Source organism: Cherax quadricarinatus, chromosome 85, assembly GCF_038502225.1.
Source record: "Cherax quadricarinatus isolate ZL_2023a chromosome 85, ASM3850222v1, whole genome shotgun sequence".
In the NCBI taxonomy this organism is placed as follows: Eukaryota; Metazoa; Arthropoda; class Malacostraca; order Decapoda; family Parastacidae; genus Cherax; species Cherax quadricarinatus.
The window spans coordinates 7,181,320-7,207,326 of NC_091376.1; the positions used below are offsets into that span (position 1 = coordinate 7,181,320).

Here is a 26,007-nt window from a genome sequence, read left to right on the forward strand (position 1 = left end):
TATACGATCAAGGCTTCGTTTATATGATCATGGCTTCATTTATATGATCAAGGCTTCGTTTATATGATCATGGCTTCATTTATATGATCAAGGCTTCGTTTATATGATCATGGCTTCATTTATATGATCAAGGCTTCGTTTATATGATCATGGCTTCATTTATATGATCAAGGCTTCATTTACATGATCAAGGCTTCATTTATACGATCAAGGCTTCATTTACATGATCAAGGCTTCATTTATACGATCGAGGCTTCAATTACATGATCATGGTTTCATTTACAAGATTAAGGCTTTATTTATTTACATAATCGAGGTATCATTTATTTACATGTGTAAATATTGACCTATTAATACTGGTGCCTTGATCATGGTGGAAGTTTTTTTAATGGAAGGAACTTAACTCCACTAGGCTGTTGTTGGTGGCCCGCTGGCTTACCTAGTCATCACAACCTGGTTCATCTGCCACTTGTTGGAGGTAGTGAAGCTTTCCTCTTGAAGACTCCTGCACTTGTTTCAGTAATATTCCCATTGTAGATGAATGGTTCAGAGAACCGACATGTTGATAAATTAGACACATGTGCAACTCTTGGGTATCTTTATTGAGGAAACGTTTCGCCACACAGTGGCTTCGTCAGTCCTGTTCTTCAAGATTCTCCTTTGTATGGACTGATGATTGAGACACTTATGCAGCATATGGGAATCTTTATTCAGGAAACGTTTCGCCACACAGTGGCTTCATCAGTCCAATACAAAGAGGAAAGCGTAAGGAGAGGAGGAGAATGAGGTAATCAGTCCCTTAACCTGGAGTCGATGTGTTCAGTCCATCAATCTTGTAGAATGTACAGCATAGGGCCGTAGACGTGGCTTATATACTGTAGTGAGGTGACGTGAAGCAGATGGAGGCGGGGTCATAGTGGTACCATCCACTAGTCGAAGTAGGTCTTCGTCCAAAGGTTGAACAAGTGTTGAAGAATTCTTTGTAACAAGACCCCATGATGCTGCCGTGTCTGACAGTTGTGATGAATGGTTTGAAAAACCGACAAGTTGTATGGACTGATGAAGCCACTGTGTGACGAAACGTTTCCTTAATAAAGATACCCAAGAGTTGCACATGTGTCTAATTTATCAATATTCCCATCAGCTGCTGGTAACAGGCTGCATACTCTTGTACCACTTATGTTGGAGCAGTGCTTTCACGCTGTGCTCACGTGTCCTTACTTTACACTGGGATTATTTGACAATCTTCCCGTATTTCTCACTCTAGTAAGTTATGGTTGTGTAAAGATTTGAGATCTGATGAGGGAATAAATAGCGACATCAGCAAGTTTGCCGGTGACACCAAAATAGGCCGTCGAATTCATTCTGACGAGGACATTACAGCACTCCAAGATTTGAATAGACTGATGCAGTGGTCGGAGAAGTGGCAGATGCAGTTTAATATAGACAAATGCAAAGTTCTAAACATTGGACAGGAAAATAGCCATGCCACATATAAACTAAATAATGTAGATAAATGTTACTGATTGTGAAAAGGATTTAGGAGTTCTGGTTAGCAGTAATCTGAAACCAAGACAACAGTGCATAAGTGTTCGCAATAAAGCTAACAGAATTCTTGGCTTCATATCAAGAAGCATAAATAATAGAAGTCCTCAGGTTGTTCATCAACTCTATATATCCTTGGTTAGGCCTCATTTAGATTATGCTGCACAGTTTTGGTCACAGTATTACAGAATGGACATAAATGCTCTGGAAAACGTACAGAGGAGGATGACAAAGTTGATCCCATGTATCAGAGATCTTCCCTATGAGGATAGACTGAATGTGAAGCTTCATATTGTTCCAGACCATGAAGCTGAACTGTTCTCCAGGCTGAGGGACTGACCACCTTGTTCTAGACCATGAAACTGAACTGCTCCAGGCTGAGGGACTGACCACCTTGTTCTAGACCATGAAACTGAACTGCTCCAGGCTGAGGGACTGACCACCTTGTTCTAGACCATGAAACTGAACTGCTCCAGGCTGAGGGACTGACCACCTTGTTCCAGACCATGAAACTGAACTGCTCCAGGCTGAGGGACTGACCACCTTGTTCCAGACCATGAAACTGAACTGCTCCAGGCTGAGGGACTGACCACCTTGTTCTAGACCATGAAACTGAACTGCTCCAGGCTGAGGGACTGACCACCTTGTTCTAGACCATGAAACTGAACTCTTCTCTAGGCTGAGGGACTGACCACCTTGTCCCACACCATAAAGTTGAACAGTTCTCCAGGCTGAGGGACTGACTACCTTGTTCCACACCATGAAGCTGAACAGTCCTACAGGCTGAGGGACTGACCACCTTGTTCCACACCATGAAGCTGAACAGTCCTCCAGGTTGAGGGACTGACCACCTTGTTCCACACCATGAAACTGAGGGACTGATCACCTCAAATACTTTTTCTCCAAGGTTGATGGACTGACTACATCATCATTATTTCATTACTACTGCTGCCTCTGTATATGACTGAAGAAGTCTACTGTGTAGGCGAAACGTTTCATCAATAAAGCTACCCAGCTACTCAGTGCCGGATCAGCCGGGCTGTGGCTCGTACGTTGGACTGCGTGCGGTCAGCAGTAACAGCCTAGTTGATCAGGCCCTGATCCATCGGGAGGCCTGGTCATGGACCGGGCCGCGGGGGCGTAGATCCCCGGAATAACCTCCAGGTAACCCAAGTGTTGCAGTGGAGGGAAGAAAATAACACGTCGTTGAAGACAAATTGTAACTGTCCAGATGTGGGAAGACTGAGAGTATCACCGCAGAATAATATACACAGGAACATCACCCCGTAAAATAGACAGAATTTAAAAAATATGGGTATAAAAATTTCAGCTGACTTCTCTAAAAAGAAATATAAATGCTACCTCTACCTCTGATATACCTTTGATTTGTTCTGAGAGTTTTTCTACTCCGTGAGCCCGGCCATGGGCCAGGCTCATCTGGTCGTAACCAGACTGGTGCCGCTGGTGGCCCGCAATACCACACTTTCAAAACAAGGGAAACAATGCCAATGGTGACACTTTTCAAATCGCTAGTGCTCCCTCACTTAGAATATTGCTCAGTGCTGACTGCCCGGTTCAAGGCAGGAGAAATATCAGAGCTGGAACAAATATAGATCGTTTACGGCCAACATAGAGCCAGTAAAGAACTTAAATTACTGGGAACGCCTTAATTAAAGTCTTGAACATGTACTTACTGGAGCGTAGGAGAGATACATGATAATATATACCTGGAAAGTACTCGAGGGTCTGCTCCCAAATCTGCACACTGCCATAACAACATACTGCAATGAGAGATATGAGAGGAATTGCAAAATAAACCCAGTGAGGAGCAGGGGTGCGGTGGGGACAACAAGGGAACATTGTATCAACATCCGGGATCCCAGACTCTTCAACATCTTACCATAAGATATTAGAGACACGGCTGGAACAAGTGTAGAAGCCTTCAAGAGAAAACTGGACAAGTATCTTCACCAGGAGCCAGATCAAAGAGGCTGTGATGGATATGTGGGGCAGCGGGCCTCCAGCAGCAACAGCCTGGTTGACCAGGCAAGCACCAGACGAGCCTGGCCCATGGTCTGGCTCAGAGAATAGATAAACTAGAAACTCTTCAAAAATATATCTAAGGTAAGAGTACTGCTTAGTGTTGACGGCTCCGTTCAAGGTAGGAGAGATAACAGCTGGAACAAATCCAGTGTGTTTACTGTTCTCATGGAACCTATAAAGCATTTAAACTACAGGGAACGCCTCAGTGAACTGAAAGTAGACTCTTAGGTGAGAAGATGAGACATATATATAATGGTATATACATAGAAGATACTGGAGGACTTGGTCTTAAATCTAGAGATTACCATAACAACGTACTGGAGTGAAACATATGGTAGGAAGTGTATGATTTGTAGATGAATGGTTCAGAGAACCGACATGTTGATAAATTAGACACATGTGCAACTCTTGGGTATCTTTATTGAGGAAACGTTTCGCCACACAGTGGCTTCATCAGTCCATACGTAGGTGAAACTTGAAGAACAGGAGGAGAATGAGGTAATCAGTCCCTCAACCTTGAGTCGATGTGTTCAGTCCAAGAGTTGCACATGTGTCTAATTTATGGAAGTGTATGATACACCCGTGAAGAGCGGAGGAGCCATGAGCGCTGTAAGGGAACACTATATTAACATCCTTGGACCTAGACTAAACTGTTACCAGCAGATATCAGAGATATTGCCAGAACATTTGTGGAAGTGTTCCAGAGGTAACTGAGGGACTGACCACCTCACAACTGTTCTTTAATGACTGATGCTTTACAACAGTACATGTATACACCAGCGTTTACAACAGTACATGTATACACCAGCGTTTACAACAGTACATGTATACACCAGCGTTTACAACAGTACATGTATACACTAGCGTTTACAACAGTACATGTATACACCAGCGTTTACAACAGTACATGTATACACCAGCGTTTACAACAGTACATGTATACATCAGGGTTTACAACAGTACTTGTATATCAGACAGGTGGTGGGTAAGTCAGTTTACGCAGGTGGTGGGTAAGTCAGTTTACGCAGGTGGTGGGTAAGTCAGTTTACGCAGGTGGTGGGTAAGTCAGTTTACGCAGGTGGTGGGTAAGTCAGTTTACGCAGGTGGTGGGTAAGTCAGTTTACGCAGGTGGTGGGTAAGTCAGTTTACGCAGGTGGTGGGTAAGTCAGTTTACGCAGGTGGTGGGTAAGTCAGTTTACGCAGGTGGTGGGTAAGTCAGTTTACGCAGGTGGTGGGTAAGTCAGTTTACGCAGGTGGTGGGTAAGTCAGTTTACGCAGGTGGTGGGTAAGTCAGTTTACGCAGGTGGTGGGTAAGTCAGTTTACGCAGGTGGTGGGTAAGTCAGTTTACGCAGGTGGTGGGTAAGTCAGTTTACGCAGGTGGTGGGTAAGTCAGTTTACGCAGGTGGTGGGTAAGTCAGTTTACGCAGGTGGTGGGTAAGTCAGTTTACGCAGGTGGTGGGTAAGTCAGTTTACGCAGGTGGAGGGTAAGTCAGTTTGCGCAGGTGGTGGGTAAGTCAGTTTGCGCAGGTGGTGGGTAAGTCAGTTTACGCAGGTGGTGGGTAAGTCAGTTTACGCAGGTGGTGGGTAAGTCAGTTTGCGCAGGTGGTGGGTAAGTCAGTTTACGCAGGTGGTGGGTAAGTCAGTTTACGCAGGTGGTGGGTAAGTCAGTTTACGCAGGTGGTGGGTAAGTCAGTTTACGCAGGTGGCGGGTAAGTCAGTTTACGCAGGTGGCGGGTAAGTCAGTTTACGCAGGTGGCGGGTAAGTCAGTTTACGCAGGTGGTGGGTAAGTCAGTTTACGCAGGTGGTGGGTAAGTCAGTTTACGCAGGTGGTGGGTAAGTCAGTTTACGCAGGTGGTGGGTAAGTCAGTTTACGCAGGTGGTGGGTAAGTCAGTTTACGCAGGTGGTGGGTAAGTCAGTTTATGCAGGTGGTGGGTAAGTCAGTTTACGCAGGTGGTGGGTAAGTCAGTTTACGCAGGTGGTGGGTAAGTCAGTTTACGCAGGTGGTGGGTAAGTCAGTTTACGCAGCTGGTGGGTAAGTCAGTTTACGCAGGTGGTGGATAAGTCAGTTTACGCAGGTGGTGGGTAAGTCAGTTTACGCAGGTGGTGGGTAAGTCAGTTTACGCAGGTGGTGGGTAAGTCAGTTTACGCAGGTGGTGGGTAAGTCAGTTTACGCAGGTGGTGGGTAAGTCAGTTTACGCAGGTGGTGGGTAAGTCAGTTTACGCAGGTGGTGGGTAAGTCAGTTTACGCAGGTGGTGGGTAAGTCAGTTTACGCAGGTGGTGGGTAAGTCAGTTTACGCAGGTGGTGGGTAAGTCAGTTTACGCAGGTGGTGGGTAAGTCAGTTTACGCAGGTGGTGGGTAAGTCAGTTTACGCAGGTGGTGGGTAAGTCAGTTTACGCAGGTGGTGGGTAAGTCAGTTTACGCAGGTGGTGGGTAAGTCAGTTTACGCAGGTGGTGGGTAAGTCAGTTTACGCAGGTGGTGGGTAAGTCAGTTTACGCAGGTGGTGGGTAAGTCAGTTTACGCAGGTGGTGGGTAAGTCAGTTTACGCAGGTGGTGGGTAAGTCAGTTTACGCAGGTGGTGGGTAAGTCAGTTTACGCAGGTGGTGGGTAAGTCAGTTTACGCAGGTGGTGGGTAAGTCAGTTTATGCAAATGGTGGGTAAGTCAGTTTACGCAGGTGGTGGGTAAGTCAGTTTACGCAGGTGGTGGGTAAGTCAGTTTACGCAGGTGGTGGGTAAGTCAGATTACGCAGGTGGAGGGAAAGTCAGTTTATGCAGGTGGTGGGTAAGTCAGTTTACGCAGGTGGTGGGTAAGTCAGTTTACGCAGGTGGTGGGTAAGTCAGTTTACGCAGGTGGTGGGTAAGTCAGTTTACGCAGGTGGTGGGTAAGTCAGTTTACGCAGGTGGTGGGTAAGTCAGTTTACGCAGGTGGTGGGTAAGTCAGTTTACGCAGGTGGTGGGTAAGTCAGTTTACGCAGGTGGTGGGTAAGTCAGTTTACGCAGGTGGTGGGTAAGTCAGTTTACGCAGGTGGTGGGTAAGTCAGTTTACGCAGGTGGTGGGTAAGTCAGTTTACGCAGGTGGTGGGTAAGTCAGTTTACGCAGGTGGTGGGTAAGTCAGTTTACGCAGGTGGTGGGTAAGTCAGTTTACGCAGGTGGTGGGTAAGTCAGTTTACGCAGGTGGTGGGTAAGTCAGTTTACGCAGGTGGTGGGTAAGTCAGTTTACGCAGGTGGTGGGTAAGTCAGTTTACGCAGGTGGTGGGTAAGTCAGTTTACGCAGGTGGTGGGTAAGTCAGTTTACGCAGGTGGTGGGTAAGTCAGTTTACGCAGGTGGTGGGTAAGTCAGTTTACGCAGGTGGTGGGTAAGTCAGTTTACGCAGGTGGTGGGTAAGTCAGTTTACGCAGGTGGTGGGTAAGTCAGTTTACGCAGGTGGTGGGTAAGTCAGTTTACGCAGGTGGTGGGTAAGTCAGTTTACGCAGGTGGTGGGTAAGTCAGTTTACGCAGGTGGTGGGTAAGTCAGTTTACGCAGGTGGTGGGTAAGTCAGTTTACGCAGGTGGTGGGTAAGTCAGTTTACGCAGGTGGTGGGTAAGTCAGTTTACGCAGGTGGTGGGTAAGTCAGTTTACGCAGGTGGTGGGTAAGTCAGTTTACGCAGGTGGTGGGTAAGTCAGTTTACGCAGGTGGTGGGTAAGTCAGTTTACGCAGGTGGTGGGTAAGTCAGTTTACGCAGGTGGTGGGTAAGTCAGTTTACGCAGGTGGTGGGTAAGTCAGTTTACGCAGGTGGTGGGTAAGTCAGTTTACGCAGGTGGTGGGTAAGTCAGTTTACGCAGGTGGTGGGTAAGTCAGTTTACGCAGGTGGTGGGTAAGTCAGTTTACGCAGGTGGTGGGTAAGTCAGTTTACGCAGGTGGTGGGTAAGTCAGTTTATCAACGATGTTTTGATACTCATTTATAAAGATAATTAAGATTTTAATTATATTGTTGTTACATCGAAGTTCATTGTTTAATTCTGACAAGAGAACGTTGAGCGATTTTTGTATTTGTTAGGTATTGTATTATACACTGACTTGTTTGTTAGGTATTGTATTATACGCTGAGTTGTTTGTCAGGTATTGTATTATACACTGACTTGTTTGTTAGGTATTGTATTATACACCCACTTGTTTGTTAGGTATTGTATTATACACCCACTTGTTTGTTAGGTATTGTATTATACACCCACTTGTTTGTTAGGTATTGTATTATACACCCACTTGTTTGTTAGGTATTGTATTATACAATGACTTGTTTGTTAGGTATTGTATTATACACTGACTTGTTTGTTAGGTATTGTATTATACACTGACTTGTTTGTTAGGTATTGTATTATACAATGACTTGTTTGTTAGGTATTGTATTATACACTGACTTGTTTGTTAGGTATTGTATTATACAATGACTTGTTTGTTAGGTATTGTATTATACAATGACTTGTTTGTTAGGTATTGTATTATACACTGACTTGTTTGTTACGTATTGTATTATACACTGACTTGTTTGTTAGGTATTGTATTATACACCGACTTGTTTGTTAGGTATTGTATTATACACTGACTTGTTTGTTACGTATTGTATTATACACTGACTTGTTTGTTAGGTATTGTATTATACACTGACTTGTTTGTTACGTATTGTATTATACACTGACTTGTTTGTTACGTATTGTGTTATACACTGACTTGTTTGTTAGGTATTGTATTATACACCGACTTGTTTGTCAGGTATTGTATTATACACTGACTTGTTTGTTAGGTATTGTATTATACACTGACTTGTTTGTTAGGTATTGTATTATACACTGACTTGTTTGTCAGGTATTGTATTATACACTGACTTGTTTGTTAGGTATTGTATTATACACTGACTTGTTTGTTAGGTATTGTATTATACACTGACTTGTTTGTCAGGTATTGTATTATACACTGACTTGTTTGTCAGGTATTGTATTATACACTGACTTGTTTGTTAGGTATTGTATTATACACTGACTTGTTTGTTAGGTATTGTATTATACACTGACTTGTTTGTTAGGTATTGTATTATACACTGACTTGTTTGTTAGGTATTGTATTATACACTGACTTGTTTGTTAGGTATTGTATTATACACTGACTTGTTTGTTAGGTATTGTATTATACACTGACTTGTTTGTTAGGTATTGTATTATACACTGACTTGTTTGTTAGGTATTGTATTATACACTGACTTGTTTGTTAGGTATTGTATTATACAATGACTTGTTTGTTAGGTATTGTATTATACACTGACTTGTTTGTTAGGTATTGTATTATACACTGACTTGTTTGTTAGGTATTGTATTATACACTGACTTGTTTGTTAGGTATTGTATTATACACTGACTTGTTTGTTAGGTATTGTATTATACACTGACTTGTTTGTTAGGTATTGTATTATACAATGACTTGTTTGTGAGGTATTGTATTATACAATGACTTGTTTGTTAGGTATTGTATTATACGCTGAGTTGTTTGTTAGGTATTGTATTATACACTGACTTGTTTGTTAGGTATTGTATTATACACTGACTTGTTTGTTAGGTATTGTATTATACACTGACTTGTTTGTTAGGTATTGTATTATACGCTGAGTTGTTTGTCAGGTATTGTATTATACACTGACTTGTTTGTTAGGTATTGTATTATACACTGACTTGTTTGTTAGGTATTGTATTATACACTGACTTGTTTGTTAGGTATTGTATTATAAACTGACTTGTTTGTTAGGTATTGTATTATACACTGACTTGTTTGTTAGGTATTGTATTATACACCGACTTGTTTGTTAGGTATTGTATTATACACTGACTTGTTTGTTAGGTATTGTATTATACACTGACTTGTTTGTTAGGTATTGTATTATACACTGACTTGTTTGTTAGGTGAATAGCATCCTGGGGAGAATCCTCGGTTAAAATAACATCCTGGAGAGGACCCCCCGGTTAAAATAGCATCTCAGGAGCTACTTAACAAAGGTGACGTAGGAGAGGCAGCCTGAGGAGCTACTTAACAAAGGTGACGTAGCAGAGGCAGCCTGAGGAGCTACTTAACAAAGGTGACGTAGCAGAGGCAGCCTGAGGAGCTACTTAACAAAGGTGACGTAGCAGAGGCAGCCTGAGGAGCTACTTAACAAAGGTGACGTAGTAGAGACATCCAGAGGAGCTATTTAACAAAGGTGACGTAGCAGAGGCAGCCTGAGGAGCTACTTAACAAAGGTGACGTAGCAGAGGCAGCCTGAGGAGCTACTTAACAAAGGTGACGTAGCAGAGGCAGCCTGAGGAGCTACTTAACAAAGGTGACGTAGCAGAGGCATCCTGAGGAGCTATTTAACAAAGGTGACGTAGCAGAGGCAGCCTGAGGAGCTACTTAACAAAGGTGACGTAGCAGAGGCAGCCTGAGGAGCTACTTAACAAAGGTGACGTAGCAGAGGCAGCCTGAGGAGCTACTTAACAAAGGTGACGTAGCAGAGGCATCCTGAGGAGCTATTTAACAAAGGTGACGTAGCAGAGGCAGCCTGAGGAGCTACTTAACAAAGGTGACGTAGCAGAGGCAGCCTGAGGAGCTACTTAACAAAGGTGACGTAGCAGAGGCAGCCTGAGGAGCTACTTAACAAAGGTGACGTAGCAGAGGCAGCCTGAGGAGCTACTTAACAAAGGTGACGTAGCAGAGGCAGCCTGAGGAGCTACTTAACAAAGGTGACGTAGCAGAGGCATCCTGAGGAGCTACTTAACAAAGGTGACGTAGCAGAGGCAGCCTGAGGAGCTACTTAACAAAGGTGACGTAGCAGAGGCAGCCTGAGGAGCTACTTAACAAAGGTGACGTAGCAGAGGCAGCCTGAGGAGCTACTTAACAAAGGTGACGTAGCAGAGGCAGCCTGAGGAGCTACTTAACAAAGGTGACGTAGCAGATGCAGCCTGAGGAGCTACTTAACAAAGGTGACGTAGCAGAGGCATCCAGAGGAGCTACTTAACAAAGGTGACGTAGCAGAGGCATCCAGAGGAGCTACTTAACAAAGGTGACGTAGCAGAGGCATCCTGAGGAGCTACTTAACAAAGGTGACGTAGCAGAGGCATCCAGAGGAGCTACTTAACAAAGGTGACGTAGCAGAGGCAGCCTGAGGAGCTACTTAACAAAGGTGACGTAGCAGAGGCCTCCAGAAGAGCTACTTAACAACGAAGTGTTAACATTCCAGGTCATCATTACAACAATTTAACAAAGTTTATTATAACATGTTAACTCAATACAGTCAAGTTTTTTGCTCTGAATATTGACTACAAAACACATGCAACATCTGCGACTCAAAATATAAACACATAAGTAGTATAATGTGATCCTTTATTGACAACGTTTCGCCCAAACAGTGGACTTTATCAAGTCACAAACGTGATGTTGTCAATAAAGGATCACATTATACTACTTATGTGTTTATATTTCGAGCCGCAGATGTTGCTACGCCACCTTTGTTAAGTATCCCCCAGGATGCCGCTGCTACGCCACCTTTGCTTGTTAAGTATCCCCCAGGATGCCCCTGCTACGCCACCTTTGCTTGTTAAGTATCCCCCAGGATGCCCCTGCTACGCCACCTTTGCTTGTTAAGTATCCCCCAGGATGCCTCTGCTACGCCACCTTTGCTTGTTAAGTATCCTCCAGGATTCCGCTGCTACGCCACCTTTGCTTGTTAAGTATCCTCCAGGATGCCCCTGCTACGCCACCTTTGCTTGTTAAGTATCCTCCAGGATGCCCCTGCTACGCCACCTTTGCTTGTTAAGTATCCCCCAGGATGCCCCTGCTACGCCACCTTTGCTTGTTAAGTATCCTCCAGGATGCCGCTGCTACGCCACCTTTGCTTGTTAAGTATCCTCCGGGATGCCCCTGCTACGCCACCTTTGCTTGTTAAGTATCCTCCAGGATGCCCCTGCTACGCCACCTTTGCTTGTTAAGTATCCTCCAGGATGCCCCTGCTACGCCACCTTTGCTTGTTAAGTATCCTCCAGGATGCCCCTGCTACGCCACCTTTGCTTGTTAAGTATCCCCCAGGATGCCTCTGCTACGCCACCTTTGCTTGTTAAGTATCCTCCAGGATGCCTCTGCTACGCCACCTTTGCTTGTTAAGTATCCCCCAGGATGCCTCTGCTACGCTACCTTTGCTTGTTAAGTATCCTCCAGGATGCCGCTGCTACGCCACCTTTGCTTGTTAAGTATCCTCCAGGATGCCCCTGCTACGCCACCTTTGCTTGTTAAGTATCCTCCAGGATGCCCCTGCTACGCCACCTTTGCTTGTTAAGTATCCTCCAGGATGCCCCTGCTACGCCACCTTTGCTTGTTAAGTATCCTCCAGGATGCCTCTGCTACGCCACCTTTGCTTGTTAAGTATCCCCCAGGATGCCTCTGCTACGCCACCTTTGCTTGTTAAGTATCCTCCAGGATGCCGCTGCTACGCCACCTTTGCTTGTTAAGTATCCTCCAGGATGCCCCTGCTACGCCACCTTTGCTTGTTAAGTATCCTCCAGGATGCCGCTGCTACGCCACCTTTGCTTGTTAAGTATCCTCCAGGATGCCCCTGCTACGCCACCTTTGCTTGTTAAGTATCCTCCAGGATGCCCCTGCTACGCCACCTTTGCTTGTTAAGTATCCTCCAGGATGCCTCTGCTACGCCACCTTTGTTAAGTATCCTCCAGGATGCCTCTGCTACGCCACCTTTGCTTGTTAAGTATCCCCCAGGATGCCGGTGCTACGCCACCTTTGCTTGTTAAGTATCCCCCAGGATGCCTCTACTACACCACCTTTGCTTGTTAAGTATCCCCCAGGATGCCGCTGCTACGCCACCTTTGCTTGTTAAGTATCCCCCAGGATGCCTCTACTACTCCACCTTTGCTTGTTAAGTATCCCCCAGGATGCCGCTGCTACGCCACCTTTGCTTGTTAAGTATCCCCCAGGATGCCTCTGCTACTCCACCTTTGCTTGTTAAGTATCCCCCAGGATGCCCCTGCTACGACACCTTTGCTTGTTAAGTATACCCCAGGATGCCTCTGCTACGTCACCTTTGTTAAGTATCCCCCAGGATGCCTCTGCTACGCCACCTTTGCTTGTTAAGTATCCCCCAGGATGCCCCTGCTACGCCACCTTTGCTTGTTAAGTATCCCCCAGGATGCCTCTGCTACGTCACCTTTGTTAAGTATCCCCCAGGATGCCTCTGCTACGCCACCTTTGCTTGTTAAGTATCCCCCAGGATGCCCCTGCTACGCCACCTTTGCTTGTTAAGTATCCCCCAGGATGCCCCTGCTACGCCACCTTTGCTTGTTAAGTATCCCCCAGGATGCCCCTGCTACGCCACCTTTGCTTGTTAAGTAACCCCCCAGGATGCCTCTGCTGCGCCACCTTTGCTTGTTAAGTATCCCCCAGGATGCCCCTGCTACGCCACCTTTGCTTGTTAAGTATCCCCCAGGATGCCGCTGCTACGCCACCTTTGCTTGTTAAGTATCCCCCAGGATGCCTCTGCTACGCCACCTTTGCTTGTTAAGTATCCCCCAGGATGCCTCTGCTACGCCACCTTTGCTTGTTAAGTATCCCCCAGGATGCCTCTGCTACGCCACCTTTGCTTGTTAAGTATCCCCCAGGATGCCGCTGCTACGCCACCTTTGCTTGTTAAGTATCCCCCAGGATGCCTCTGCTACGCCACCTTTGCTTGTTAAGTATCCCCCAGGATGCCGCTGCTACGCCACTTTTGCTTGTTAAGTATCCCCCAGGATGCCTCTGCTACGCCACCTTTGCTTGCTAAGTATCCCCCAGGATGCCTCTGCTACGCCACCTTTGCTTGCTAAGTATCCCCCAGGATGCCTCTGCTACGCCACCTTTGCTTGTTAAGTATCCCCCAGGATGCCTCTGCTACGCCACCTTTGCTTGTTAAGTATCCCCCAGGATGCCTCTGCTACGCCACCTTCGCTTGTTAAGTATCCCCCAGGATGCCCCTGCTACTCCACCTTTGCTTGTTAAGTATCCCCCAGGATGCCTCTGCTACGCCACCTTTGCTTGTTAAGTATCCCCCAGGATGCCCCTGCTACTCCACCTTTGCTTGTTAAGTATCCCCCAGGATGCCACTGCTACTCCACCTTTGCTTGTTAAGTATCCCCCAGGATGCCTCTGCTACGCCACCTTTGCTTGTTAAGTATCCCCCAGGATGCCCCTGCTACGCCACCTTTGCTTGTTAAGTATCCCCCAGGATGCCTCTGCTACGCCACCTTTGCGTGTTAAGTATCCTCCAGGATGCCTCTGCTACGCCACCTTTGCTTGTTAAGTATCCCCCAGGATGCCTCTGCTACGCCACCTTTGCTTGTTAAGTATCCCCCAGGATGCCTCTGCTACGCCACCTTTGCTTGTTAAGTATCCCCCAGGATGCCTCTGCTACGCCACCTTTGCGTGTTAAGTATCCCCCAGGATGCCTCTGCTACGCCACCTTTGCTTGTTAAGTATCCCCCAGGATGCCTCTGCTACGCCACCTTTGCTTGTTAAGTATCCCCCAGGATGCCTCTGCTACGCCACCTTTGCTTGTTAAGTATCCCCCAGGATGCCTCTGCTACGCCACCTTTGCTTGTTAAGTATCCCCCAGGATGCCCCTGCTACGCCACCTTTGCTTGTTAAGTATCCCCCAGGATGCCGCTGCTACGCCACCTTTGCTTGTTAAGTATCCCCCAGGATGCCTCTGCTACGCCACCTTCGCTTGTTAAGTATCCCCCAGGATGCCTCTGCTACGCCACCTTTGCTTGTTAAGTATCCCCCAGGATGCCGCTGCTACGCCACCTTTGCTTGTTAAGTATCCCCCAGGATGCCCCTGGTACGCCACCTTCGCTTGTTAAGTATCCCCCAGGATGCCCCTGCTACTCCACCTTTGCTTGTTAAGTATCCCCCAGGATGCCCCTGCTACGCCACCTTCGCTTGTTAAGTATCCCCCAGGATGCCACTGCTACTCCACCTTTGCTTGTTAAGTATCCCCCAGGATGCCTCTGCTACGCCACCTTTGCTTGTTAAGTATCCCCCAGGATGCCCCTGCTACGCCACCTTTGCTTGTTAAGTATCCCCCAGGATGCCTCTGCTACGCCACCTTTGCGTGTTAAGTATCCTCCAGGATGCCTCTGCTACGCCACCTTTGCTTGTTAAGTATCCCCCAGGATGCCTCTGCTACGCCACCTTTGCGTGTTAAGTATCCCCCAGGATGCCTCTGCTACGCCACCTTTGCTTGTTAAGTATCCCCCAGGATGCCTCTGCTACGCCACCTTCGCCTTGCTGGTACCTTCGTTCTTTCCTCTCTTCGTAAACAAACTCTCGCTGCTACCACATGTTTACTCAACATTCTATTTTTGTGTCTGGGTCACTTCCTTCTTCTCGTTGTTGTCAGGTCAAAACACTTCCAAATCTCACCACTTTCTGTCCTTATGTTGATTTGGTATATATTTTTCCTGGCCTCTGTCAGTATTTCAGTTTTATTGAAGATAAAGGCACAATATCGTGACTGGAACATTACACAAATAAGCCGCACATGAGAGAGAGGAGATTACCACGACGTTACGGTCCGACTTGGACCATTTACGAAGTCAGGTGGTCCAAGTCGGACCGAAACGTCGTCGTAAGCTTCTACCTACCTGGAGTCTACCTGGAGGGCATTCCGGGGGTCAGCACCCCTGCAACCCGGTCCACGACCAGGCCTCCCGGTGGATCAGGGCCTGATCAACGAGGCTGTTATTGCTGCCTGCATGTAGTCCAACGTAGGAACCACAGCCCGGCTTATCCGGCATTGATTTTGGGTATCTGTCCAGCTTCCTCTTGAAGACAACCAGGGGTCAGTTTGACATTAGTATTTTATCACATGTAAAAACAACTGTGTGTACCTTGGTGTCTGTTATTTGTTGGTGGTTCTGGGCATGGTCTTACCTCAGAACAATGTCTCAGACATTCATTCATTAGGGATCTTGTAGATGAATGGTTCAGAGAACCGACATTTTGATAAATTAGACACATGTGCAACTCTTGGCTACCCAAGAGTTGCACATGTGTCTAATTTATCAACATGTCGGTTCTCTGAACCATTCATCTACAAACCTGTCAGACACTGCAACTTCTTGGGATCTTAATACTTGGGAATTCTTCGCTTGCCTAATTCTTGGGCACGACCTACTTCAACATTGAACAAATGTTACACGACCTATGACTTCTGCACCTCTCCTGCCAACGGTTTATAAGCTCCTTCTCAGCACGTATGCCGTATTCTATTCAAGATTGATGGACTGACCACATCGACTCAAGGTTGAGGGACTGATTACCTCATTCTCCTCCTGTTCTTCAAGATTCTCCTTTGTATGGACTGATGAAGCCACTGTGTGGCGAAACGTTTCCTCAATAAAGATACCCAAGAGTTGCACATGTGTCTAATTTATCATTAGGGATCTGTCGGTACTTCCGGCCCGGGTCTTCTCCAGATGGTGACCTGGCGGTGGCCCTGACAGTGGGTTGGGCGAATATTTTTGTTTGTGCGTTTGAGAAGGACCTGCCAAGTATGGGCCAGTAAGCCTGCTGCAGTGTTCCCCCTTTCTTGTGATATAAGCTTCCAAGTAGCATCATTGAAGCTAATACCTTGGGTAGCTTCGAAAATAGACGGTGAAGGAAGGGTGGAGATACGTTACGGCTTTATAAATGTAGTGTAGGCGTGCCTCTGGCAAGACAGGGATGGAGTGAATGATGGTGAAAGAGTTTCTTCTTCTTCGGGTCACTCTGCCTTGGTGGGAAACGGCTGATGTGTTAATAAATGATAATAATAATCTTTATTTCTACAAGTACATGATACAACTTATACAGACCATAGCTGACATCAGTGACATACTATATAGGAAGTCCCTGGTTGTGCAGACCATTTCCCGCAAGACTCACGAAATCGTAATGACACGATTGCAAACAAACCATACCACGGGCGGGATTTGAACCCGCGGTCAGAGAGTCTCAAAACTCCAGACCGTCGCGTTAGCCACTGGACCAGCTAGCCACAATAAGATTCGTCCAGCTAGGTATATTTCTACACCATAGGAAGGTTAGCACAGGCACCACTGTGACCACAAATGCAAGTTTTTACAGACGAATCTCCAGCTAGCGTGACCGTGACGAACTCTAGCTCAAGTCCCCTCACTGCCGTCAACATTTGCATTTGTGGTCACAGTGGTGCCTATGCTAACCTTCCTATGGTGTAGAAATATACGTAGTTGGACGAATCTTATCGTGGCTAGCTGGTCCAGTGGCTAACGTGACGGTCTGGAGTTTTGAGACTCTCTGATCGCGGGTTCTAACCCCGCCCGTGGTATGGTTTCATTTCCGGCAACTTAGGTTAATCTTGTACCCAGGATGCCACCCACATAAACTAGATACCTGTGTAACACCTAACTATGGAGGTTGTTCCGGGAGTCAACATCCCCGAGGTCCGGAGCATCATCAGGCCTCGGGGTGGATCAAGGCCTGATCAGCCAGGCTGTTACTGCTGGCCACATGCAGTCCAGTGTACGAACCACAGCCCGGCTGGTCAGTTACTGACTTTAGGTGTCTGTCCAGCTCTCTCTTGAAGACAGCCAGGGGTCTATTGGTAATCCTCCTTATGTATGCTGGGAGGCAGTTGAAAAGTTTTGGGCCCCTGACACTTATTGTGAGATAAACTGATTTTTAAAGCTACCAAATGACTACTTGATGACCTGACGATTGCTCGGCTGACATGACCTCACGGACAGTGAAGTCATGTCAGCAGTGTTTCCAAGCTGATTGAGTAGGACACACGTGCTACACAAGGGAAACTTGGCTTCAGCTTCAGGCTTCATCGGTCGAATACAGAGATAACTTAAAATCCTTGAGACTGCTGACGAACTCGAGAGGTACTCTGAGGTGATCAGTCCCTCAGTCTTGACGGAAGAAACCCTGGAGACAGTAGATAAAGTAGAGAGGTACTTTCAGGTAATCAGTCCCTCAGTTTGACGGAAGAAACCCTGGAGACAGTAGATAAAGTAGAGAGGTACTTTCAGGTAATCAGTCCCTCAGTCTTGACGGTAGATAAACAGTCTCTCAGTATAAAACAAATGAATGAAGTCAGGGTTATATATACTGGAAAGTGAGACGTAGCAGCTGAGAGATGAGGTTACAAGTGAACTGGCTTTACTGTAACCGGGTCCTTGCCTTCTACAGTGTTTCACTTGTAGGAGACCACGAGTTGGTACTCCCGTAGTTGCATCCGTCTTGTTTGTATATTATGTCTGTAGTAAACAACTCGGGGTCTGTATTAACTCTTCGCTAATACAACAGTGTTCAGTTATACCCAGTCTTCATTTATTCAAGTTACCTACAATAAATATATTCACCATTTTAAGGTAGCAATAAGTGTACTTTATATATATATTTTTAGACATATATTAGTCACGTAATATATAATAGTGTAAACATATTATCGAGCTTCTATATGTAGCCTAGAACCTAACATGCTGGATAAGCGGACCATCCTGTGTCATTCGTCACCTCATATTCATTCTGTCCAGCTTGTTGTTTCCACGTTTATTGGTCTATTCAGAGTATCGTTTGTTTTGTCTTAATGTGAAGGAAAGACTAGTTTCAGAAGAAAATTTTCTTCGTCTTTGGCCCAGGGCCGTGATGGGATTATATTGTTAAAATTTTTACCACCGAAATGACTAGTTTATTGTGTACCTCATATCCATCCTGTGGATGGTAGTGGCTAGTTTATTGTGTACCTCATATCCATCCTGTGGATGGTAGTGGCTAGTTTATTGTGTACCTCATATCCATCCTGTGGATGGTAGTGGCTAGTTTATTGTGTACCTCATATCCATCCTGTGGATGGTAGTGGCTAGTTTATTGTGTACCTCATATCCATCCTGTGGATGGTAGTGGCTAGTTTATTGTGTACCTCATATCCATCCTGTGGATGGTAGTGGCTAGTTTATTGTGTACCTCATATCCATCCTGTGGATGGTGGTGGCTAGTTTATTGTGTACCTCATATCCATCCTGTGGATGGTAGTGGCTAGTTTATTGTGTACCTCATATCCATCCTGTGGATGGTAGTGGCTAGTTTATTGTGTACCTCATATCCATCCTGTGGGTGGTAGTGGCTAGTTTATTGTGTACCTCATATCCATCCTGTGGATGGTAGTGGCTAGTTTATTGTGTACCTCATATCCATCCTGTGGATGGTAGTGGCTAGTTTATTGTGTACCTCATATCCATCCTGTGGATGGTAGTGGCTAGTTTATTGTGTACCTCATATCCATCCTGTGGATGGTAGTGGCTAGTTTATTGTGTACCTCATATCCATCCTGTGGATGGTAGTGGCTAGTTTATTGTGTACCTCATATCCATCCTGTGGATGGTAGTGGCTAGTTTATTGTGTACCTCATATCCATCCTGTGGATGGTAGTGGCTAGTTTATTGTGTACCTCATATCCATCCTGTGGATGGTAGTGGCTAGTTTATTGTGTACCTCATATCCATCCTGTGGATGGTAGTGGCTAGTTTATTGTGTACCTCATATCCATCCTGTGGATGGTAGTGGCTAGTTTATTGTGTACCTCATATCCATCCTGTGGATGGTAGTGGCTAGTTTATTGTGTACCTCATATCCATCCTGTGGATGGTAGTGGCTAGTTTATTGTGTACCTCATATCCATCCTGTGGATGGTAGTGGCTAGTTTATTGTGTACCTCATATCCATCCTGTGGATGGTAGTGGCTAGTTTGTGTACCTCATATCCATCCTGTGGATGGTAGTGGCTAGTTTATTGTGTACCTCATATCCATCCTGTGGATGGTAGTGGCTAGTTTATTGTGTACCTCATATCCATCCTGTGGATGGTAGTGGCTAGTTTATTGTGTACCTCATATCCATCCTGTGGATGGTAGTGGCTAGTTTATTGTGTACCTCATATCCATCCTGTGGATGGTAGTGGCTAGTTTATTGTGTACCTCATATCCATCCTGTGGATGGTAGTGGCTAGTTTATTGTGTACCTCATATCCATCCTGTGGATGGTAGTGGCTAGTTTATTGTGTACCTCATATCCATCCTGTGGATGGTAGTGGCTAGTTTATTGTGTACCTCATATCCATCCTGTGGATGGTAGTGGCTAGTTTATTGTGTACCTCATATCCATCCTGTGGATGGTAGTGGCTAGTTTATTGTGTACCTCATATCCATCCTGTGGATGGTAGTGGCTAGTTTATTGTGTACCTCATATCCATCCTGTGGATGGTAGTGGCTAGTTTATTGTGTACCTCATATCCATCCTGTGGATGGTAGTGGCTAGTTCATTGTGTACCTCATATCCATCCTGTGGATGGTAGTGGCTAGTTTATTGTGTACCTCATATCCATCCTGTGGATGGTAGTGGCTAGTTTATTGTGTACCTCATATCCATCCTGTGGATGGTAGTGGCTAGTTTATTGTGTACCTCATATCCATCCTGTGGAGGGTAGTGGCTAGTTTATTGTGTACCTCATATCCATCCTGTGGATGGTAGTGGCTAGTTTATTGTGTATCCCAGTGGATGGTAGTGGCTAGTTTATTGTGTACCTCATATCCATCCTGTGGATGGTAGTGGCTAGTTTATTGTGTACCTCATATCCATCCTGTGGATGGTAGTGGCTAGTTTATTGTGTACCTCATATCCATCCTGTGGATGGTAGTGGCTAGTTTATTGTGTACCTCATATTCATCCTGTGGATGGTAGTGGCTAGTTTATTGTGTACCTCATATCCATCCTGTGGATGGTAGTGGCTAGTTTATTGTGTACCTCATATCCATCCTGTGGATGGTAGTGGCTAGTTTATTGTGTACCTCATATCCATCCTGTGGATGGTAGTGGCTAGTTTATTGTGCACCTCATATCCATCCTGTGGATGGTAGTGGCTAGTTTATTGTGCACCTCATATCCATCCTGTGGATGGCAGTGGCTAGTTTATTATGCACCTCATATCCATCCTGTGGATGGTGGTGGCTAGTTTGTGTACCTCATATCCATCCTGTGGATGGTAGTGACTAGTTTATTGTGTACCTCATATCCATCCTGTGGATGGTAGTGCAAGAACTTACAGATACACAATAGGCCTAGGAACTAGGCCTCAAAAGGGTTAACAGGAGAACATCTGGATTTATATCTACAGTTCACTTATCTGATACAAGCAAATTTAGGAAATTTTCTTAATATATCTGATATCTTATTTTCATTAATAAAATATATCGACATATCATATAGGTTATTATACTGTCCATCATAGTGTTATTATACTGTCACAGGTTATTATACTGTAATGTTATCATACTGTCACATTAATTATTATACTGTCAATCTGTATGTTGGTCAGTAAGTGCTGTGCTGTCAGAGTTGGGACAACCCAAGAAAACCAGTCAAAAAATAGAGCCTTCTCGCATGCAACGTTCACCTTTGTAAGACTTATAACAGTTTAAGTTAATTCCCACCCGTCTCAGTACTAGCGACATACTTCCGAAAATCTGTATCTTATTACGATAGACATTTGCAAAGCAGTCTTTTTGTAAGTTCTAGACTCTATAGGATACAGGTATTATTAGGTAAGGTTAGGTAAGGCTCGTCAAGAAACAGGACAAGTGTTTCCCGACGCGGGTCTTAGATGATGACCCACAGCTGGAGCTTTTGGTCATCTGACCGAGGCCTTCCGCTGGCTTACCCCTCTACCCTTTTAAAAATTATGTTCATAGTTATAACCATTTAGTATTTTGCGGGTATTCTTGATAACTAACTTCAAACCCTAGTAAGAGACTAACAACTGTCAGTCTAGAGAATTATCTCTACCACTTCTCCACTTCCTTCTTCGTCTCTTTGTTCCGTTCCTGTCCCCCTCTCCTGTATATACTGGCTCCCACACCTTCGTGTGTTATTGTGACTTGTAAATGGTCCAAGTCGGACCGAAACGTCGTTATAAGCTCTTCTCTCTCATATGACTCGCCTTCCTATGGTGCAGATATATACCTAGTTGGATGAATCTTATTCTGGTCCAGTGGCGGACGCGTCGGTCTGGATGATCGCGGGTTCTAACCCCACCCGTGGTATGGTTTTTTTTCTCTTTCTCCCATGTGTGGGTTATTTGTGTACTGTCATTCTAGGATTCGAACTGAGGGGCTGTCGGGTCTCTGAGTATTGATATTAGAATTCCACTGTGCCTGGGCAACCCCTCCATTACTGAACTTAATAATAATAATAATAATAATAATAATAATAATAATAATAATAATAATAATAATAATAATAATAATCGTAATAATGTTGGTAGAATTACCCACAATATGTTAAATAAAAGAACACAAGAGTAACTAACGTAATATTTTATTGTGGCAACGTTTCTCGCTTCAGGAGCTTTGTCAAGACGTTACATGGAGAGCGAAACGTTGCCACAATCAAATGCCGCATCAGAAGCACATGTATCTTTTTACCCAATAATAAAAATAAAAATAATGATCTTTAGAAAGGACATCAAACAAGTGATATAATATTAACTAAGATTATTGCAATAATTTATATAAATTCCCTGAGTTATTTTAGTGTGAGTTAGGTTAAGTTAACAGTAAATTATATAAACGGCAGCGTAGCGTCTCGTAGAGTGCAGGCAACAGTGTTGAGAGGTGTAGACAACAGTGTTGAGAGGTGCAGGCAACAGTGTTGAGAGGTGCAGGCAACAGTGTTGAGAGGTGCAGGCAACAGTGTTGAGAGGTGCAGGCAACAGTGTTGAGAGGTGCAGGCAACAGTGTTGAGAGGTGCAGGCAACAGTGTTGAGAGGTGCAGGCAACAGTGTTGAGAGGTGTAGACAACAGTGTTGAGAGGTGTAGGCAACAGTGTTGAGAGGTGTAGACAACAGTGTTGAGAGGTGTAGACAACAGTGTTGAGAGGTATAGGCAACAGTGTTGAGAGGTGTAGACAACAGTGTTGAGAGGTGTAGACAACAGTGTTGAGAGGTGTAGACAACAGTGTTGAGAGGTGTAGGCAACAGTGTTGAGAGGTGTAGACAACAGTGTTGAGAGGTGTAGACAACAGTGTTGAGAGGTGTAGACAACAGTGTTGAGAGGTGTAGACAACAGTGTTGAGAGGTGTAGACAACAGTGTTGAGAGGTGTAGGCAACAGTGTTAAGAGGTGTAGGCAACAGTGTTGAGAGGTGCAGGCAACAGTGTTGAGAGGTGTAGACAACAGTGTTGAGAGGTGTAGACAACAGTGTTGAGAGGTGCAGGCAACAGTGTTGAGAGGTGCAGGCAACAGTGTTGAGAGGTGTAGACAACAGTGTTGAGAGGTGCAGGCAACAGTGTTGAGAGGTGTAGACAACAGTGTTGAGAAGGGCAGGCAACAGTGTTGAGAGGTGTAGACAACAGTGTTGAGAAGTGCAGGCAACAGTGTTGAGAGGTGTAGACAACAGTGTTGAGAGGTGTAGGCAACAGTGTTGAGAGGTGTAGGCAACAGTGTTGAGAGGTGTAGACAACAGTGTTGAGAGGTGTAGACAACAGTGTTGAGAGGTTTAGACAACAGTGTTGAGAGGTGTAGACAACAGTGTTGAGAGGTGTAGACAACAGTGTTGAGAGGTGTAGACAGTGTTGAGAGGTGTAGGCAACAGTGTTGAGAGGTGTAGACAACAGTGTTGAGAGGTGTAGACAACAGTGTTGAGAGGTGTAGACAACAGTGTTGAGAGGTGTAGACAACAGTGTTGAGAGGTGTAGACAACAGTGTTGAGAGGTGTAGACAACAGTGTTGAGAGGTGTAGACAACAGTGTTGAGAGGTGTAGGCAACAGTGTTGAGAGGTGTAGACAACAGTGTTGAGAGGTGTAGACAACAGTGTTGAGAGGTGTAGACAACAGTGTTGAGAGGTGCAGGCAACAGTGTTGAGAGGTGCAGGCAACAGTGTTGAGAGGTGTAGACAACAGTGTTGAGAGGTGTAGGCAACAGTGTTGAGAGGTGTAGACAACAGTGTTGAGAGGTGTAGACAACAGTGTTGAGAGGTGTAGACAACAGTGTTGAGAGGTGTAGCCAACAGTGTTGAGAGGTGTAGGCAACAGTGTTGAGAGGTGTAGGCAACAGTGTTGAGAGGTGTAGACAACAGTGTTGAGAGGTGTAGACAACAGTGTTGAGAGGTGTAGACAACAGTGTTGAGAGGTGTAGACAACAGTGTTGAGAGGTGTAGACAACAGTGTTGAGAGGTGTAGACAACAGTGTTGAGAGGTGCAGGCAACAGTGTTGAGAGGTGTAGACAACAGTGTTGAGAGGTGCAGGCAACAGTGTTGAGAGGTGTAGACAACAGTGTTGAGAGGTGTAGACAACAGTGTTGAGAGGTGTAGGCAACAGTGTTGAGAGGTGTAGACAACAGTGTTGAGAGGTGTAGACAACAGTGTTGAGAGGTGTAGACAACAGTGTTGAGAGGTGTAGACAACAGTGTTGAGAGGTGTAGACAACAGTGTTGAGAGGTGTAGACAACAGTGTTGAGAGGTGTAGACAACAGTGTTGAGAGGTGTAGACAACAGTGTTGAGAGGTGTAGACAACAGTGTTGAGAGGTGTAGACAACAGTGTTGAGAGGTGTAGACAACAGTGTTGAGAGGTGTAGACAACAGTGTTGAGAGGTGTAGACAACAGTGTTGAGAGGTGTAGGCAACAGTGTTGAGAGGTGTAGACAACAGTGTTGAGCAACAGGTGTAGACAACAGTGTTGAGAGGTGTAGACAACAGTGTTGAGAGGTGTAGACAACAGTGTTGAGAGGTGTAGACAACAGTGTTGAGAGGTGTAGACAACAGTGTTGAGAGGTGTAGACAACAGTGTTGAGAGGTGTAGACAACAGTGTTGAGAGGTGTAGACAACAGTGTTGAGAGGTGTAGACAACAGTGTTGAGAGGTGTAGCCAGCAGTGTTGAGAGGTGTAGACAACAGTGTTAAGAGGTGTAGCCAGCAGTGTTGAGAGGTGTAGACAACAGTGTTAAGAGGTGTAGCCAACAGTTGTTCGTTACAAACTATGCGTGAGAGAGGATGAGTTACATTACGCTAATGAATTGTGAGTCAAACTCACTAGCTTGTAATGTTATTGACTTGTAACATGAGTGAATCTTGTAATGTTATTGACTTGTAACATGAGTGAATCTTGTAATGTTATTGACTTGTAACGTGAGTGAAGCTTGTAATGTTATTGACTTGTAACGTGAGTGAATCTTGTAATGTTATTGACTTGTAACGTGAGTGAATCTTGTAATGTTATTGACTTGTAACGTGAGTGAAGCTTGTAATGTTATTGACTTGTAACGTGAGTGAATCTTGTAATGTTATTGACTTGTAACGTGAGTGAATCTTGTAATGTTATTGACTTGTAACGTGAGTGAATCTTGTAATGTTATTGACTTGTAACATGAGTGAATCTTGTAATGTTATTGACTTGTAACATGAGTGAAGCTTGTAATGTTATTGACTTGTAACATGAGTGAAGCTTGTAATGTTATTGACTTGTAACATGAGTGAATCTTGTAATGTTATTGACTTGTAACATGAGTGAATCTTGTAATGTTATTGACTTGTAACGTGAGTGAATCTTGTAATGTTATTGACTTGTAACATGAGTGAATCTTGTAATGTTATTGACTTGTAACACGAGTGCAGGTTGTAATGTTATTGACTTGTAACATGAGTGAATCTTGTAGTGTTATTGACTTGTAACGTGAGTGAATCTTGTAATGTTATTGACTTGTAACGTGAGTGAATCTTGTAATGTTATTGACTTGTAACATGAGTGAATCTTGTAGTGTTATTGACTTGTAACGTGAGTGAATCTTGTAATGTTATTGACTTGTAACGTGAGTGAATGACTTGTAACGTGAGTGAATCTTGTAATGTTATTGACTTGTAACGTGAGTGAATCTTGTAGTGTTATTGACCTGTAACGTGAGTGAATCTTGTAATGTTATTGACTTGTAACACGAGTGCAGGTTGTAATGTTATTGACTTGTAACATGAGTGAATCTTGTAGTGTTATTGACTTGTAAAGTGAGTGAATCTTGTAATGTTATTGACTTGTAACGTAAGTGAATCTTGAAATGTTATTGACTTGTAACGTGAGTGAATCTTGTAGTGTTATTGACTTGTAACGTGAGTGAATCTTGTAATGTTATTGACTTGTAACGTGAGTGAATCTTGTAATGTTATTGACTTGTAACGTGAGTGAATCTTGTAGTGTTATTGACTTGTAACGTGAGTGAATCTTGTAATGTTATTGACTTGTAACATGAGTGAATCTTGTAATGTTATTGACTTGTAACATGAGTGAATCTTGTAATGTTATTGACTT

The 26,007-nt window shown here is 44.7% G+C and overlaps 1 protein-coding gene across 4 annotated transcripts in view; it reads left to right on the forward strand.

Annotated features, from left to right (window-relative positions):
- LOC128703294 (protein bric-a-brac 1) overlaps positions 1-26,007 on the forward strand; it is a 379,783-nt gene that overhangs the window by 86,066 nt on the left and 267,710 nt on the right. The gene's annotated exons all lie outside the window — the stretch shown is intronic.